The sequence below is a fragment of the Nannospalax galili genome, unplaced genomic scaffold, assembly GCF_000622305.1.
Source record: "Nannospalax galili isolate Female #2095 unplaced genomic scaffold, S.galili_v1.0 scaffold589, whole genome shotgun sequence".
NCBI classification, from domain to species: Eukaryota; Metazoa; Chordata; class Mammalia; order Rodentia; family Spalacidae; genus Nannospalax; species Nannospalax galili.
The window spans coordinates 4,720,504-4,738,626 of NW_008360324.1; the positions used below are offsets into that span (position 1 = coordinate 4,720,504).

Genomic DNA, 18,123 nt, shown 5'->3' on the forward strand with positions numbered 1-18,123 from the left:
CATCCGTTCCTCCCATGTCCCCCAACTCCCTGTCAATTTCTTGTCCTCTTTTTTTTTTATATTATTGTTACATATAATATACATATAATAAATACAGTTGTATACACAAACACACACACACACACACACACACACACACACACACACACTATTTTAGTGGTACTCGTGTACCTGTGTTTAGGGCTGCCCACTTGGAATTAGATAACGTCCCAGGGAGCTAGTCCTTGGAGAAAACGATTCTCCTTCCCTCAGCATTCATTGACTACCTGTAACTCCTCATCTTGAGGTGGGACCCTATGACATTCGCCCCATCCACCTTTGCATGTCAACTGGTTTTTACCATCACGTAGCTCTTGTTAGACTACCACAATATGCAGAGTTCATGGGTGCAGCTTCCCTGCCATGTCTAGAATGCATTAACTAGCAGCAGGTGTCTGGTTCCTCTGCCTCTTACATTCTTTCCACCCACTCTTCTGTGATGTCCCCTGAGCCTTTGGGGTAGAGGTTGCATTGCAGATGTGTCACTCAAGACCAGGCACTTCACAGTCACTCATTCTCTGCTTTTGACCAGTTGTGGAACTTTGTAATAGTCTTCATCTGTTGCAAAAATATGAAATGCCACAGAGCGTAGTGGTGCACGCCTTTAATCCCAGCAATCAGAAGGCAGGCGCATCTCTGTGAGTTCAAGGCCAGCCTGTCTGTATAGTGAGTTCCAGCTCAACTGGGGCTACAGGGAGACCTTTTCTCAAAAAGATTTAAAAAAATATGAAATGCTTCACAAATTTGCATGTCGCTCTTATGCCGGGGCCATGCTAATCTCCTCATTGTTCCGGTTTTACTATATGTGCTGCTGAAGTAAGCATGAGTTCCTAGCATTTAAAAAAGCAAAATGAAAAAGAAGCTGAGGCTAGAAAGGGTTAAGAATTATACCTGAGGAGGACTGGAGAGATGGCTCAGTGGTTAAGAGCACTGACTGCTCTTACAGAAGACCCAGGTTCGAATCCCAGCAACCACATGGTGGCTAACAACTGTCCATAACTCCAGTTCTAGGGGATCCGAGATCATCTTCTGACCTCTGAGGGCACTGCATGACACTGATACACTTACATACATGCAGGCAATACATGCATACACATAAAATAAAAATAAAAGATAATTTTTTTAAAAAAAGAAATGTACCTGAGGGGCTGGGGATGAGACTCGGTTGGTTATGTACTTGCCCAGCGTGCAAAGCCCTGTGCTGGACCCCTGGTACTGCATAAACCAGGCATGTGGCACACACTTGTAATCTCAACACTTGAGAGGTAGAGACAGGAAGATCAGGAGTTTAAGGTCATTCTCAGCTACATAGCAAATTCAAGGCCAGCCTGGGCTATGTGAGACGCTGTCTCAAATAGATATGTTCTGGTATATATATATGCATATCTGAATCCTATAATTTATAATTGACAGAATGATACTTGAACTATAATCTTCCCAAAGCCAAAGCAGGCTCTTAACCACTCTGCTGCCAACCAGGTGCCAATGCATGTGATTTGGGCCATCTATACCAAAGCCACCCCAGAGGGTAGAACTCAGTGTGTTGAACAGGGAAAGCGAATTCTTTTTCTTTTAATCTTTTTGAGACAGGGTCTCCCTGTAGCCCCAGCTGGCCTGGAACTCACAGAGATTCGCCTGCCTCTGCCTCCCAAGTGCTGGGATTAAAGGCATGTGCTACCATGCCCAGCCTGGGAGCAAATTCTTGAAGAGTTTGTTTTACTCCTGAGGGCATAGGAAGACATAGTGAACATGGTCTCCCTTTGCTTCAGTGACTGTTGTACAGGATCCCAGATGGGCACAGCCAGCAGAGGTTGAAGGTGCTGGAGGAGGCTGCAGACTAGGGAAACAGGGGAATGATATAGGCTGTTTCCACATCTTAGATCTCTGAGGAGTTCTGCTATTGTGTTTTCAATTAGGGTCTTCTTGTCCATTCTCCCTCCCTCAGTCCTCCCTCCACCCCTCCTCCCATCAACTCCATAGGCTGGTATAATTCATATCAACATATTACAGAGTAGCAAAGGGGCCCCAAGTACTCAGTGGCCCAAGAGCAAGCTGGAGTGGGCAGCATGTTAAACCCTGGGTGCCAGAGTCTGGGAGTTTGCTGTAGATTTGTGCCTCAAAAAGAACACTGTAGCCCTTTGACTCTCCCACAGCTCCTAGCACATGTGCTTGGACACAGTAGATGCTCAATAAAAAGTGGCTTAGTGATCATTCAAGGGCATTTCTAGTCTGTATTTCCAATGATCAGCAGGAGGGATGCTTTTGAGACAAGAAATGAGAAGTATGCAGGCCATGTTCTAGAAAGTGGTATTCCATCTCAACTCTGTGTATGTGTGTGACGAGAGAGAGAGAGAGAGAGAGAGAGAGAGAGAGAGAGAGAGAGAGAGAGAGAGAGAGAGAGTGTCTCTCTTTTTTCAACTAGCACTGGGTATCACTTTGCACTTATTTGCACCTATTTTCTGAGACAGGGTCTCTTTCTGGACTTGCAACTTGCCATTTCAGTCCACCCATCTCCAACCCCCAATGCTAGGGTTACTGTTGCCTTCCCCTGAGCCCATCTTTTATGTGGATGCTAGGGATCCAAACTCAGGTCCTCATGCTTGCACAGCAAGTACTTTACCCACTGAGACATTGTGCTACCTCCTAGCACTCCTCTCCCTTTTTGAGACAGAGTCTCATTATGTTGTCCAGGCTGATCTTGAACTACCAGGCTCAAGTGGGCCTCTGACCTCCTCCTGAGTGCTCGGACTATAGGTGTGTGTTGTCATACTTGGCTCCAAGTCTTCTGATATGCAGTTGAGACAACCCATTTCAAAAAAACCTTGATTCATTGATGCAGCCAATCAACACTTAAAATGGCTCATCTTTATGCTATTCTCCACATATATAATACATACTAAAACCAACTCACACAAACATTGAAGTTGAGAATGAGAATGCACCTGCTAGAACATTCCAGAAGGTTCCAGAGCTTCAGTGTATGCTCAACTTGATCTCCTCCTTTCTTTCCATGCCTCTAGTCCCAGTGGTGAAATCATTGGTGAGCTCAGATCTGCTCTATCCATAGAAAGGTTGCCTGCCTCTCTATGTGATAAACAGACTCCAACTTAGAAAAAAAAATCTCCTGATTTGGCTAAAAGAAACATAAAGGACACCGCCCCCCACCACCTTCCATTTAAAATTACATGCAGCTCATAACAATGGAGTTTGGAAGAAATTTCTAAGCTCTCAATGTTTTGATCCACTAGTCTATACTATCTGAAGATCAAATGAATCGTGGAAGGAGAGACACAGCTCTCAGAGATGTTTTGCTTAGTGGGACTTCTCTCTTGGTAACTCTGCAGCAAGAGAGAACAAATTTCTGGTACACTGAAATGATTTCATCTCCCAGAAGTGATATTCTATCCAGAAAGTCTGTCAAGACACACTGGGTCCCTGGAAATCCCACATCATGTCGTGTGAACGCTGAACCTCCTCCTCAAGGCAAGGGATGGAGATGTCATGACTTAGGGAGTTGAAGTAACTTGTTTGTGGTACAAGGACTCATCTGCAGTCAGCTGTTCAACTTCCGGTGTTCTCTGTGACCTTGCATCATTGTTTGCAAGATATCTGACTGGAGTCAGGACCCTCCTGAGTCCACAGCTCCAATCACACTGTAGAACCATCACATCCTTCTCCCTCCCCTTACGTATTTTTTGGTGGTTTCCATTTTTTTTGTTAATCTTTTTTTTTTTTTTTTTTTTTTTTGGTTTTTTTAAGACAGTTTTTTTTTTTTTTTGGTTTTTTTAAGACAGTTTTTTTTTTTTTTTTTTTTTTTTTGGTCTTTTTAAGACAGGTTCTTCCTTGTATTCCCAGCTGGCCTGGAATTTGCTATGTAGACCAGGCTGGCCTCAGCCTCACAGAGATCTGCCTGCCTCTGTCTCCAAAGTGCTGGCATTAAAGGCATGCGCCACCACACCTGGGTTTTTTATTAATTTTTTAAAAATTTGTGCGTTTTAATTTTATTTAAATTAGTGTTTGCCTGCATGTGTGTAAGCGTACCACATGCGTGCAAAGCCCATAGAGGCCAGAAGACAGATTCCCACTGGAATTGGAGTTACGGATGGTTGTTAACTGCCATATGTGTGCTGGGAACTGAACTTGGGTCCTCTGCATCCAAGTGCGGTTAAGCTGGTGCTCTTAACTGCTGAGCCATCTCTCCAGTCCTGTTTTTTTTTTAAAAATTTATTGTTAGTGTAGGTATGTTGTATGTGTGTGAGTGCATGTGAGTGTGTGCATGCTTATTTCATGGTGTGTGTGTGTACTTCAGAGGATGACTTTGGGGGTTTTGTTCTCATCCTTCTATGTGTATGTGGTATCAGTGATCTAACGCAGGTAATCAGGCTTTGGGTCAAGTGCCTGTGAACATGCAGAGGCAGGAAATGGATGTCAGATCCTCTGGAGCTGGAGTTACTTCCAGTTGTGAGATGCCCAACTGGTTACATGGGTGCTGGGATCCAAATTTCAGTCTTCATGATTGCTCAGCAAGAGCTCAACCACGGAGGTATTTCTTCAGCCCCATTTTTTTCTTTTTTAAAAGACAGCTTTCATTATGTAGTCCAGGCTACCCTTGAACTTACAGCAATCCTCTTGTCCCAGCCTTCCAAGTACTGGGATTACAGGCATGAGCCATAAAGCCTAATTGTATTGCTTTTCTTGTATTGTGGAAATCCTTCAAGCATAAAAAAGTAGAGATTCTAATATGGTAAACTATCATGCACTCCTAATGCAGCCTCTACAGCCATCTCTATCTCTACTGAATCCTGGTTTCTTTAAAAAGAAGAAAGATTGAGCTGGGTGTGGTGGCGCACGCCTTTAATCCCAGCACTTGGGAGGCAGAGGCAGGTGGATCTCTGTGAGTTCAAGGCCAGCCTGGTCCACATAGTGAGTTCCAAGACAGCTGGGGCTACAGGGAGATCCTGTCTCAAAAAAAACAAACAAAAAAAAAAAAGAAAAAAGATTTATTTGCTTGTGTTCTGTCATGTAGTGCTGGGAACCAAAGAGCAAGTCCTCTTAACCCCTGAACCATCTCTCCAGCCCCCGAGCCCTGAAGACTGTAAAGCCAATCCAAGCACTATATAGCTTTGTCTATAAAACTCCATACCTGCCTGTGTTTAGTCTCACACTTACATCTGCAGCTCCAATGGTTGCAATGGAAGTCAACAATAACTCCTTTATAACACTGAGTTTCCTTTCCTCTCTCTCCCCTCCCCTTCTCTCCCTCCCTCTCTTCCCTTTCCTCCTCTCCTCTCTCTTCCTTTCTTCCTCCCTCCCTCCTTTCCCCTTTCTTTCCCTCACTCTCTTTTCCCTCCCTTCCTCCCTCCCCCTTCCCCCTCTCTCTCCTTTCTTTTCTCTCTCCTCCCCTCCCGCTTTCTGCAATCAGGTAATCAAGTAGAAGCAATAGTGGACTTTAAATAATGTTCAAGCTTTGGAATCAGAATGTTTGTTGAATGTTGGGAACTAGAGATTAAGGATATTTTCAAATCTTTATAGATCACATTTGTAAATACCTTTGCTGCTGTTGATTTGGAGACAGGGTCTCACATTATAGCCCAGGCTGGACTCAAACACACTATATAGTCTAGTCTTCACTTGAGGCAGTCCTCCTACCTCAGCCTCTGTTTTCTGGGATTACAGGTGTGTAACCACCATGCCTGGCTCAGAAGTGACTTTGCTCCTTTCTAGATTCTTTGCCCATAACATGCACATCTCATAGGGTAGACAGGTGTCATTCACCTCCAACCAAGGAAACTGAGGCTTGATGTTACAAGATCTAGTCAGTGTCAACTTGAGACCATCCAAATTTCCTAACTTTGCTCTATTTAGTCTAACAAAATCTCATTAAGACCCTGCTTTTTTAAAATCATAGCTTCTAATTTTGAACCCCTTCATAATGTTTCATAAATCACAACTTGTATGGTCTTCATAGATAGCACTGCTATGAAAGAACTGCTTCTTTTTTAATATTTACTTGTGTATTTATTTAATGTGTGTGAGTGTTTTGCCTGCATGTATATAAGTGTACCACATGCGTGCAATGCCCCTATAGGCCAGAAGAGGGTGTCGGATCCCTTGGAACTTGAGTTACAGATGGTTATTAGCTGCCATGTGGGTGCTGGGAATGGAACCTGGGTCCTCTAGAAGAACAGCAAGTATTCTTAACCACTGAGCCATCACTCCAGCCCCAGGAACTGCTTCTTCATTGTCATCACACTGGTCAGGAGTCTTTGGCACAGAGAGGTTGAAATATTTCTGAAGGTCACACAACACCAATAGATCGTGGTCATAAATTCCGTAGTATACAAGTATCACTTACAAGGCATTAGGATATTCAGGGTTAGAAATGTGCCCTCAATTCACTTTTATCTACTTTTAGAAGAAACTGGCTTTAAACGTGAAATAAAATGACATTTAACATTTTTCTTCTGCAGACATTTCATAAACATGGGTATGATTTTCTTGTATCTTCATCTGTGAGATTCCACAGGACTAACCCACCATGAGTTGAAAGGAGACCCCAGACTCTGGACCTGTCTAACCTCACTTCACACAGGCAGTACCGCATGATCCCCATGTCGATCTGGCCCTGTTATTCTGTCTTAAGCTTTCCCAACAATCAAAGCCCTCTTTAGAAAATGTTTCCTGGTCTTCTTTGGCCTTGGACGGACCAAATTTTCCACCAGACTTTTTTTTTCAGCCACACTGGCTCTTCAGAAGTTTCTCAAAACGTCACACCTACTTTAGACATTTTTAGGGGCCTGGCGGGAGCCTGGGGTGCCACTGCCAGGAACCCCACAGACGGAGGAGAGCAGTTCTCAGGCCCTGCCTGGGTTGGGTGTTTACAAGTCCTCATAGAGGCTCTGCTGTCAGCCAACTGATTCTTTTTCTCACCCCCCCAAACAGCACACTCCTGCAAGGCAGCTGGGGCTGGAGAGACCTTGGCCTGTCCCAGTCACATCCCCAGGCTGTATCTTTGGTGTTCCCCCTCAACCCCCTTTCCCTTTTTAAGGACTTTCCCCTAAGTCTTTTGGTGGCTAAACAGCTGGGCTGGGATATTAGATAGAACATTTTCTGTGCTCACCACAAGCTTACGAACAAAAGGGTTTTAAGAACTCTGATAAATGAACAAGGTCTTGGGAAGATGAAATGTTACGAACGTTTCAAACAATTGCCATCCTTGTGAATCTAGAGGGCTGTGCCCTTTGCAAGCGGGGCCGGCTGGGGATTCTGTCTCAGAGCCTTGGAGACCACACTTTTTTCAGCCTTACATGGGAAAGTTGGGCCAAAGATGGCCCCGTACAGGCATCAAAGCCCCAATCTTGCTTTCCCATCAGCTCTTGATCGTAGTTTAAGGCTCCTTTGGAAGGACGGTGCAGGGGCCCTGCCCCAGAGGGTAGGACCTCAGTCACTTTTTGATTTCTTTGGCCTTTGAGTCAGTGATGCCTAGCCTCACCTTAACATTGCAGCAGACACCTTCCAGCCAGCACTCCCTGTCTGCAAAGCAGCACTAAATGCTGGGCCCTGCAGTGCGGTCCTGTGAAATTCATCTACAGTAAGGACTTATGAAGTCTGGGTCACCACACAGACTTAATTTTTTCTTTCAAGTAAGGAAATAGCTAGAGATGCACGGTGGGGTGCACCCAAAGGAGCTCTACAAGCTTGTGTGCTCGATGACTGCAATTTACAGGCCAGGGCATGGGAGCCAGCATTCAAGCGTCAAGTGTCTGGGTTTTTTTTTTTTTTTTTTTTTTTTTTTTAATTCTCCTGTCTTCTTAGGTTCAAAAAAGTCATTATTGCACACAGAGACTCCTAAGCTCTTCTGCCTCACAATTTCCAGACAAGAGCTCTTCAACTAATGGGGCTGGCCTGTCTTGTTTTTTTCCTTTGTTTTTATTTTTTTTATTTAAAAGTTAACATGTGTGTGTGTGCGTGTGTGTGTGTGTGTGTGTGTGTGTGTGTGTTGCACACGTGCCAGGGTGCATTATGTGGAGATCAGAAGACAACTTGTGGGAATAAGTTCTTTTCTTCTGTCATGTGGGTCCTGGGAATTGAACTCAGGTTGTCAGGCTTGGCATCAACCATCTTTTTAAAATATATTTTATTTTTTTGTATATGGTAGTGTATTGCCTGCACATATGTAGGTGCACCTATGTCATGCAGTGCCCACAGAGGTCAGAAGAGGGTGTCAAATGCCCTGGAACTGGAGTGACAGAAGGTTGTTAGCTGTCATGTGGGTGGTGGGATTTAAGCCCAGGTTTTCTGTAAGAGCAGCCAGTGCTCTTAATTGCTGAGCCATCTCTCTAGCCCCAGCATCAAGCACCTTTACTTACTGAGCCAACCAGCCCCACTGTCTATTTTTTTTAAAGATAGAGCAGCCCTGGCTAGCCTGGAACTTGGTTTATAGACCAGGCTGACCTTGAACTTGTGGCTTTGACTGCCTCTTGAGTGCTGGGGTTATAGGCATATACTACCATGCCTGACTTGCCTGTCTGTCTCCCTCCCTCCCTCCCTCTTTTCTCTCCTTCTTCCTTTTTCTTCCCTACTCCCCTCGCCTTCCTCTCAGTCTTTCTTTCCTTCTTGACACGGTATAGGCTGGCCTGGAACTCACAGCAATCCTCTTGTCTCAGCCTCCCAAATGCTGGTATTACAGCTGTGAGCCGCTCTCTTTAAACTCTTGCCATCAAGCCTTCCATGTAAAACCCCTGAAGCTCGCACATCTCCTTGAATGGTTGTTTCATGTCATCTAAATCCTACACCACTTGCTGGAGTTCCCCAGCAGCCCTGTCCCAGCCTCACACCCAGGCATTTGGCTCCCCAGATTCAGCCTCTTGCTGCTCCTGCCTCACGTGGGAACAGAAAGGTCAAGGCTTAAAGTAAAAGTGACAGATGGAAAGAAAAGCTCCCCCTACCCCTCGGAGCTCCGTGAAATCCTTCCTTATGGGATTTGCCTCGTTGGGGACTTTGAGGAGAAGCCTGGAGGTTCACAGCAGAGACTGACAACACTCAGAGGCACTGTGCACAGAGTCATCGCAGTGAAAACATCTGACATGCAGTCCCAAGGGTGGGGGCATGGGGGGAGTGGGGAGGGGCAGAGGAGAGGGAAGAAAAGAGGGAAATGATCATTTCCCGCCCCTTGGCATGGTGCCTGCTCTCCTCCACTGACATTCAAACAAGAGGCCTTTTAAGCATCCCACAGGAAGGATTTCTGCTGGACCCCACAAACACCATACAGATCACCTGAGTTCAGAGTCCCAACAAGGGATGCTCAAAGAATCAGCTTCCCTGGAGATTTGAAGATGAGGATCCAGGTGGATCATCTCTGGAGGAATTCAGGGAGGTGCAGCTGCGTGGAGGCAGATGTATGGAGTCGGTAGTTTGGTTCTGTGGATCCCGGGTTGGGGGGTCATGGGCTGTCCTTGGTTACGTTCTGTTCTCAATATGAGTAGAGCAGCATCGTGTCACTAAACTCACAGGAACCACGGAGAAGTCAACTGAGCAAGTGCTAGACACTCCCACTCTTTTTGCTCTGTCTTATACTTTGCCATCCCTCCAAATTGCCTGCATCTTATTTAAAATTATTAGTGTGTGTGTGTATGTGTGTGTGTGTTTGCGCACGCGCATACGCGCGTACATATGCATGCTTGCCGTAGCTTGCATGTGGAGGTCAGAGGACAACTTTTGAGGGTTGGTTCACTCTTTCTACCTTCACATGGGTTCTGGGGATTGAACTCAGGTCATTGTACTTTTGAGGCAAGCTCCTTTACCTGCTGAGCCATATTGCAAGTCTCCTTTCATCTTATTAAAAACAATTGTTGCTGTAGCCAGGTGTGGTGGTGCATGTCTTTGATCCCAGCACTCAGGAGGCAGAGGCAGGTGGATCTCTGTGAGATTGAGGCCAGCCTGGTAAACATAGTGAGCTCCAGACCAGCTGTGGTTACAGGGAGACCGTGTCTCAAAAAGACGCCCCCCCAAAAAAAAGTTGCTGTTTCTTTTCCTTTTTCTTCTTTTTCCCCCTTTGAGACACTCACATAGCCCAGGCTGGCCTAGAGCTTAACATGTAGTTGAAGATGACCTTGAACTCCTGACCCTCCTGTCTCTACCTCCTGGTGCTGAGATGACAGATGTGTCACCATATCTGACTGTCCTTTACCATATATTTTATGTTCTTTGTTGGCTTTATGGAAAACCATGACTAAAACATCTTTCTTTGTGGGGTTTTTGTATTGATATTGAAAACACTTGCCCAGAATAGAGAGTTGAGAATAACCCAGGAATACAACTGACTGGTATGTGGGGGGTGGGGGGGGCTTCCACCTGTACTAGACAGAAGGAGGCAGGATTTGTACTGATACCCAGGTCAGCCCATAGTGAGCTGCCTTCGCTGGGCTGCTCTCAATGCTCATCACTCCTAGTGCCTCTGGGTTCCTTTATGCTAGGGGAAGCCATGGGAAGTACAGGGTATTTTCTTCTGTTTTTCTTTTTTTTTGTTTCTGTTTTTCCATATTTGAGACAGGTCTCACTCTATAGCCCAGGCTAGCCTGGAACTCCCAACAATCCTCCTGCCTCAGCCTCTAAGTTCATTGATAGTAATTATGAGCCACTATGCTTGGCTTTTTAATTAAAAAAAATTCTGTTCATGTGACAGGTATGGTGGCACAAGCCTTAAATCCCAGCACCTGGGAGGCAGAGGCGGGTGGATCTCTGTGAGTTGGAGGCCAGCCTGGTCTACATAGTGAGTTCCAGGCCAGATGAGATTACAGGGAGACCTTGTCTCAGAAAACAAAACAAAACAAAAACCCCAACGAAACAACAAAACAGATTTCTGTTCTGGTAGTTTTTGTTTATGTACTTAATTTTTGTGGTACTGAGGATGGAACCCAGGGTCTTCAACAGGGCAGGCAAGCCCCCTACTGCTGAGTGACATCCCCAGCCTCACACAGACATTTTTGCAGCAGTCCCTGGACACACTGGGGTTTCTCAAGTAGGGATGGATTTTGTGGTGGCTGCAGCAGTGTGGCCTGGGGAAGTTTCTGAGGTATCCATGCCAGCTGCAATGTAACCACAGAACATCACGTCCCCTCTTTTCTCCTTAATGGGAAAAGAGGTGGGTGTTAGTGATGGAACAGAGGCCTTATGCTGTGAGGCAAGCACTCTACCATTGAGCTATACCTCTGGCCCCCAAAAGGTTAATCTTAATTAGCCTGTTTGCGTCATAGAAAATCAAGTGAGATAAAGTCTGGAAAGCTGTTTGAAAGGATAAAGGGACACGTAGCTGTGACTCCTGCCAGACTTTGCCTCTGTGGTTGTGGGGACGGTGCCCTGCCAGGAGCCGTGGGAGGAGAGGGGCTTCTGAAGCCAGCAGCAGTTGGAACTCAGCGGCCCACACAAACCACCACCGCCCTCCTGGCGGGGCCTGTACCAAGCCCCAGGAAGGGCAGAGTTTCTGTGGAAACTGGAGCCAGCCATGCCTGCTGGACCAGGCTGGCTGAGGCCGGGGGCTGCCTTGTGCCACATGGTGTGGGCCACATGGGCATGGAGGGGGAGCGACAGCTGGAGGGTAGGGAGCTGGCCGTGGTCAGAGCCCCACTGCAGCCAGCCTGTGCTGGGCCTGAGGGCTGCCGCCAGCTCCCAGCTTAGACAATTCATGGGGGTCTGGACTAGGTTTGGACAGCTCGTGGGTGGGATGCCAGAGAGGTCTGGGGCCAGCAGGAAGGGCAGAAGGTGCACACCCTCCACCCAAACCAGAAGGGAGTGGGTTGGACCTGGCAGGCCCTGACTGGCTCTTCAGTGGAGGGGCCGTTGGCCTGCTAGACTCCCGTGGAAAGACTGTGGACCGTCCTGCCTGGACTGGTGTCTGAACACCCCACGTCCCTTCTCACTCTAGCCACCCCCTTCCCCCGACTTGTGTCTCCATCCTCTGGAGACTTCCGATGTGCTCCTGAGATAGCCTACTGTGCCAGCCTCCCTCAGGCCTCCCCTCTGCCTGACCACTTGGATCAGAGGGGTGACTCACAGGGTCGGGCTTGGGAGTGAGGCCACAGAGGGGTACCTGAAAGGGTCTGTGGCCAGCACTCTGGGCTTTTATGAGTGCTCTGAATGGGCTTTATGCCCCTAGACACAGGGCAGTATCTCTTATGACCTGGCCCCTAACTCAATGGGCTGATTATAAAGGGAAGAGTATCACTGTCCACAGTACACACTTTGGGACCAACTCAAATATACAGCATGGTTTTAAAGCCCACCTGTAGCCGTTTCTACATGTTGCCATTCAGCTAGTGATCTTGGCTTCCCTGCCCCAAGGAGTGCCTGTGTGTTTCTTTGTGTTTGTTTTGTAATTGTTATTTTGAGTCAGGGTCTTGCTGTGGAGTCCAGACTGGCCTCAGGCTTGCAGTCCTTCTGCCTCAGATATGTCCGTACCACCATGCCTTCACGCCTAGTGTTGCAAACTCTTTCCTATTCTCAAAGATTTGGAAGAATTATTGGTCTGTTTAGTCTGTTTTCTCCCCCCCCCATTATATTCTCTCTTTCTCTCTCTCCCGCCCCCCAAGGCTGACCTCAAACTCATGGCAATTTGCTTGCTCCCAAGTACTGAGATCACAGGAAGGAACCAACCTGGATTATTGTCTGCTTTGTGTTGCTACAACTGAATACCTCAGGCTGGGTAATTTATAAAGAATGGAGGTTTATTTAGATCAAAGATGTCTTTGAATATAGCTCGGATGTCTAACAAGGGCATGGCCTGTCCAGGTAGCACAGGGTCAGACACAGTCAGTTTGGTAGCTCCAGCCATGGGGGCCACCCTCAGAACTTCACCCAATCCTAATCACGTTCCTTAATCCCCTCCTCAAGGTCTCACCCTCAAATATGAATTTGGGGGTTAAGTTTCCAACACATAAGCTTGTGGGGAGCACATCCACACCATATTTTGAGACTTCTGAAAAGGAAAGGGAACAAAGCCTTCTTCCCAAAGGAAAACCCTGTTAGCAACCAGAGTTCCACCACGGCGAGGATGCTTCAGACACGTGCTTGCTATTCATGTTCCTTTTCTTTGAATTCTCACCCAAAAGGCTCTCCTGATTCTAGGAGGAAAGGGCTCTGCCTTCCATCCTTCATTACCTCCTCTGGAAACTCAACGAACTGTCCACTCTGCTCTCAGGTTCACAGAGGCTCTGCTCCTCTCCTTTCCTGGCACGTTTGCAGTTTCCGGGAGAGGCTGATCCCCTCAGCATTGTTTATCTGGATCGTTGCCACAGTCTGAAGGATGCCCCTTCCCATGCCTGCACGCTCCCTCCAAATGGCTCTTGGAGAGGTCAAGGGGCTAGCCTGAGCAGCTGGACACTGATGGAGACGTGATGGGAAGCCAAGCCTTGCTCTCTCTAGGGCTCAAACCCCTTCTGGCTCTCACAGTCCCGAGACAAACTGCTTCTTACTTCCCTGTCTTACTTGCTTACATGCCTTGAAGGCAACACAGTGTTCGACGCCTCAATTCCTACCCTAAAACCCCACTGCAGAGTAATTCTTCTGACTGGTGCGATTCCCACGTTTATTTGGAGACACCCCCCCCCGATGTGCACACATTCACTCATGCTCTAGACCATTGCTCAAGCCTCTCATCCTCTCTCAAATCTTCCCAGCCTTAAACAGTGCATGACCATTGCCCCCTCCTTTGCCACAGTGCCCTGTCCATCCTCTGGAGCACTGCCCTGTCTGTCCTTCAGTTGCATCAGATAGTCCTTGTGTAATGTCATTCACCTCCTCCATGGATCTGTGAGCATCCTGAGGGTAGGGAGCGAGTTATTCCTCATCAGTCTCCTCACTCCACTTCCAGCACGTGGGGTTAATGTACTTACTGGGTAGGGACTGGAGAGATGGCTCAGCGGTTGCAGAGGACCTGGGTTTGGTTCCCAACACCCACATTATGGCCCAAAGCCATCTGTAACTCCAGTCCCAGGGGATCCAACTTTCTCTTCTGTATATGTTACAGAATTTCAGATGACTGAGGGTTTCACATGAACTAATTTAAATTTCCCAATAACCCCATGAGATAGCATTTGCAAGTAAGGAAGTTCATCATAAGGGAGCAATGACTGCTCCCAGCTTTAAGCAGCAGGGAAGGGTTATGGATTACAAGCTGGTTTCTGGGGTCCAGGGATTTTTGTCAGAAGTTGAGATTCACTGTGTCTTGTTCGGACTTTCCACATGGAATGTTTCAGGAGAACCATGGGCACTAAGACCTTCCCTTGCCTAGTGACTAATTGGTCCCATTCCCACAGGGGAGGCAGATCTCAGAGCTGAAGAACCTCATAGTCAGGACTTGAACTTTGGGTTGTAGACATCACCTGAACCAATTGCCCTGGGAGGTTCATCAGAGGTTAGTTAGTGCGATTCACTAATCAGTAATTAATATGGAATTTATGAGCAGACATGTAAAGGCCTCCATTTTTTTCTATATTTTATGTTAATGGGGGAAACACCATTAAAATGTTCATGATTCATGCAAAGAAGACATGATGGGCCAAAGCAATACAGTAGCACTTGGGGCCCAGCTGCTGAGGGGACCTAGTAGGTACCTTCCAACAAGGAGGCTTTAGAATTCGTGTGTGTGTGTGTGTGTGTGTGTGTGTGTGTGTGTGTGTGTTTGGGAGTTTAAGACAGAGGCCTTGTTGTATAGCCCAGGCTGCCTTTTAACGTGTGACTCTCCTGCCTCACCCCTCCCTCGCTCTCCTCCTCCTATGCTGGGTGTTGGGGTTTGAGGCATGTGCTGCCACAGCTGGCTAGAATATGTTCCAGACTTTTCTGTAGCAGGTCTCATGATCCATTGACTTCCCCCATCCCCACCCATCTATCTGGGATGTGTGAACTTTAATATTTATTAAAGTCAGCAAAGCCAGCTGCAGGTAAACTTAAAAGCCAAACCATGTTGTCCCCTGTAGCCAAAAAGAAGTGGTTTGGGGTGCTTCCTGATTTTATATTTTGGGGTCCACATCTTCCTTGTGATTTGGGGTAGGATCTGAGAGGGTGGGTGAGCAGGTGTCACAGGAAATGTGGTTGTGACTTCCCTTCCCCAGGGAAGCCACAGCATCACTCCAGGTTGGCTTATCTTTCCTGCCCACAGTCCACAGTGAGCCTTGCACAGGGATGGGATGGGAGTTGGAGCCGGCTGCTTCCCAGAAGACTGTAAACTGGCCCTTTGGAGACTGAGAGAAGGGTTTCAAACCCAAGGGTCACGGCTGCATGGGGCAAAGGTTGCCAGTGCTCAGAGTCAAGGGATGAGGGGCTGCCTGGGAAACCCGGGAAGCTGCCAAGCGCCTTCCAGCCAAGGGTCCCAGTGGTATTCTGAGGAAATGGGGGGGTACCATGGAGCACAGTGGGAGGAGGTTGCTGCTGGGAACTAGCTTTGGGACTTTCTCTAGGGTAGTGGGGCATGGGTGGGTCAGGGGAGCATTTCTGGATACCTTCCCAAGAGAAGAGGTAGACAGGTGGGAGGTGCTGACCCTGTGCTGGTCCCCTGAGTGTGACAGAGTCCGATGGGCTATTTCTATAAAGAGACTCTTCTACTGGAGAAACAGTTTTAGAATTTCTTTGACAAAGTGTTGGGGTGTATTAGAGATGGCTGACCAAATGTGGCAACTTTCTGTGTTTTATTTCCACCTAGATTAAAGATGAAGTTTAGTGTGGTAGGTAGGCATGGACTCTGTCTTTAGAAGGACTTTAAGGACTCCACAAAGGGAAGGTCTGAGGGCCTATGATGTCTTCTGAATTCTGCTGAATTCTGCTGCTACTGTCTGTCTCTTGTGAGGGGCAAGAGAAAGCCGATTGGTGCCATCTGGGCTCAGAGGAGGGTAGGGGCAGTGACTTGGCAGGGATGTTCTCTCTCTCTCTCTCTCTCTCTCTCTCTCTCTCTCTCTCTCGGCTGTATTGAGCCACCTGTGACCCTTTACTTAGTCCTCCTAATTTGGGCCTCTGGGACCTCAGCTGGTTTTTTCCAGCCTGGTCTCTAAGCAGTCCCCTCCTCCCTGATCTAAATGTTTCCGCAACCCAACAAGCTAATTGGTATACTTCCTGCCCAATCTCACGGCTTCCAGAACCCCATATCACTTCTTTATACATCAGTGACCTCATCAAACTCAGAAGGAAGAGGTCCATTTTGTACCTTCTCCTTGTGAGTGCAAACCAGTAAAAAAAGAGCCACTCTTCCAAGCCAGACGAAATGCTGCTGATCACACCTCCCCATCATGGCCTTCCTCTGGGTCAAATGTAGCAGGTGAAGCCCGGGTGAAGGGTAGGGAAGACACAGAGGCCAGCTACACAGTGCCCTCACTGCTTGAGGTCTCCTAGGGGACACAGGCATATAGAAAACTATTGGTGATACTGGATCAGTTGTGGAAATTCATGAGGCTGATGCTATCAACTCCCAGCAGTTGGTGAGGAAGCCCCGGCTTGCAAGAGGTGAGATTTGATTCCAACTTTGGGGGATACCACGACACTGACAGGAAGAGGTAGGAGGATGGAACTCCCATGAGTAGGAGGATTTGAGCAAAGGTGTGAGAACACAAACTATGTACAAGAATGCCAAATACCAATGAGAGCCAACCAGGGTGTTTGGGACGAGGGGTGTGCTTAGAGTGGAGGATCCCAGCCAGGCTCTGAAAAGCGTTAGTAGAGATCCAGCCGGGTTATGGAAGAACTTGACGCCATCCTAAAGGTACTGGGTTTATTATCCAGTTACTGTGGACCTATGGGAACTCATATCTGCACTCATTTGGACCTTCCTACCAGATGAGCCAGCAGACCAGCAGCCCAGGTGAGCGGCAACTTTCAGCCACACCCTTCTTCATGAGCTCCATGCTCTACTCAGCCCACCTGAAGCCCTTTTGGAGGAGGAGGCACAGGTAGGTATTCCTGGGGTAGGTGTGCAAGACAGTTGGCACAGTCAGAAAAGGAGTTACAACTTCTGCAGGGCCGGCGTGGAACCCAGAAAGAACTGAGTTTCATGGAAAGACCCATAACTCTGGAAACTGGGTTCCAATTTGTTTTGTCATGAATGATAAGGAGTTGTTGAAGGGGCAGTTCGTTCAACATACTCACGGAGTGTCTCCTGCATGCTAGTCCTGGGGTAGACATGGCAATCCAAAAACAAAAGCCTCCCCTCTCTCCTCAGATGCTCACAGGCCACACAAATGAACCTGCAGCTTCAATACCATGTGACAGTGATCCTCCCTCAGAGTCCTTCCTCCTATGACAGTCTTTGACCTGTTTGTTACAAGTCAGACCTTGATGGTGGCCAGGAGGCAGGGCATAAATTTCTGGACTCATTTCTCTCCAGATGATCCTAGGAGCCCCGCTTCCTTAACCCCCTTAGACACAGGCATCTCCCCTTCACGGCCTCAGGAAACCCCAAGCTTTCTCCTTGCTAAGAATCAGAATGTGAACAGAAGTTGACAGTAAGGGCGGGTAAGACCTTGATTCTCCAGAGAACTCTGATCACCCAGCCTGGCCTGGCCTGGAAAGGGGAGACTTCTTGTGAGTTTTCTACAGCATTATTATGGCTGCCCTCCAGATCCACGAGCTCCCAGGCGTGAAGGAAAACCCCACACACAGTCCCATAGGACAGAGAGCAGCTGGACTTTGAGAAAAACAGACGGGCTCTGCAACAAGGAAAGTACCCAGGACTTGGAGCAGATGGTGAGGGCCTATCACCCTGCCTCTGAGCTTTGCTACACAGCCCATCAGTCAGGTCCCTGCCACACCCACCTCACCTTCATTCCTTCCTGGCATCCTCAAAAAGGCGCATGAGCTATCTGGATAGACTCCACCTGGAAAATGCCAGCTGGGTTGTTCATCAGCTCTTGTCTCTTAGCAACAACTATCTTCCCTGGAATCATACCCAAGCAGCTTCGTGAGCTGGTCTCTGGTGACACCAGCCACCCCATCCCCTTCCACCTGCTCAGCACTTAGAGCCTCTGAGCGCATGTCGAGCTCTTGCCCTCCTCTCAGTGCCTCATTCCTGAGTAGTGTTACTATTAAGCAGACCATCAGGCCTCC

General features: G+C 47.6%; 1 non-coding gene across 1 annotated transcript; it reads right to left on the reverse strand.

Annotated features, from left to right (window-relative positions):
- Positions 1-759: 759 nt before the first annotated feature.
- Positions 760-863, reverse strand: LOC115068829. The gene has a single exon (XR_003848176.1). It is a non-coding gene; the product is annotated as a U6 spliceosomal RNA (small nuclear RNA).
- Between the last annotated feature and the right edge of the window lie 17,260 nt (positions 864-18,123).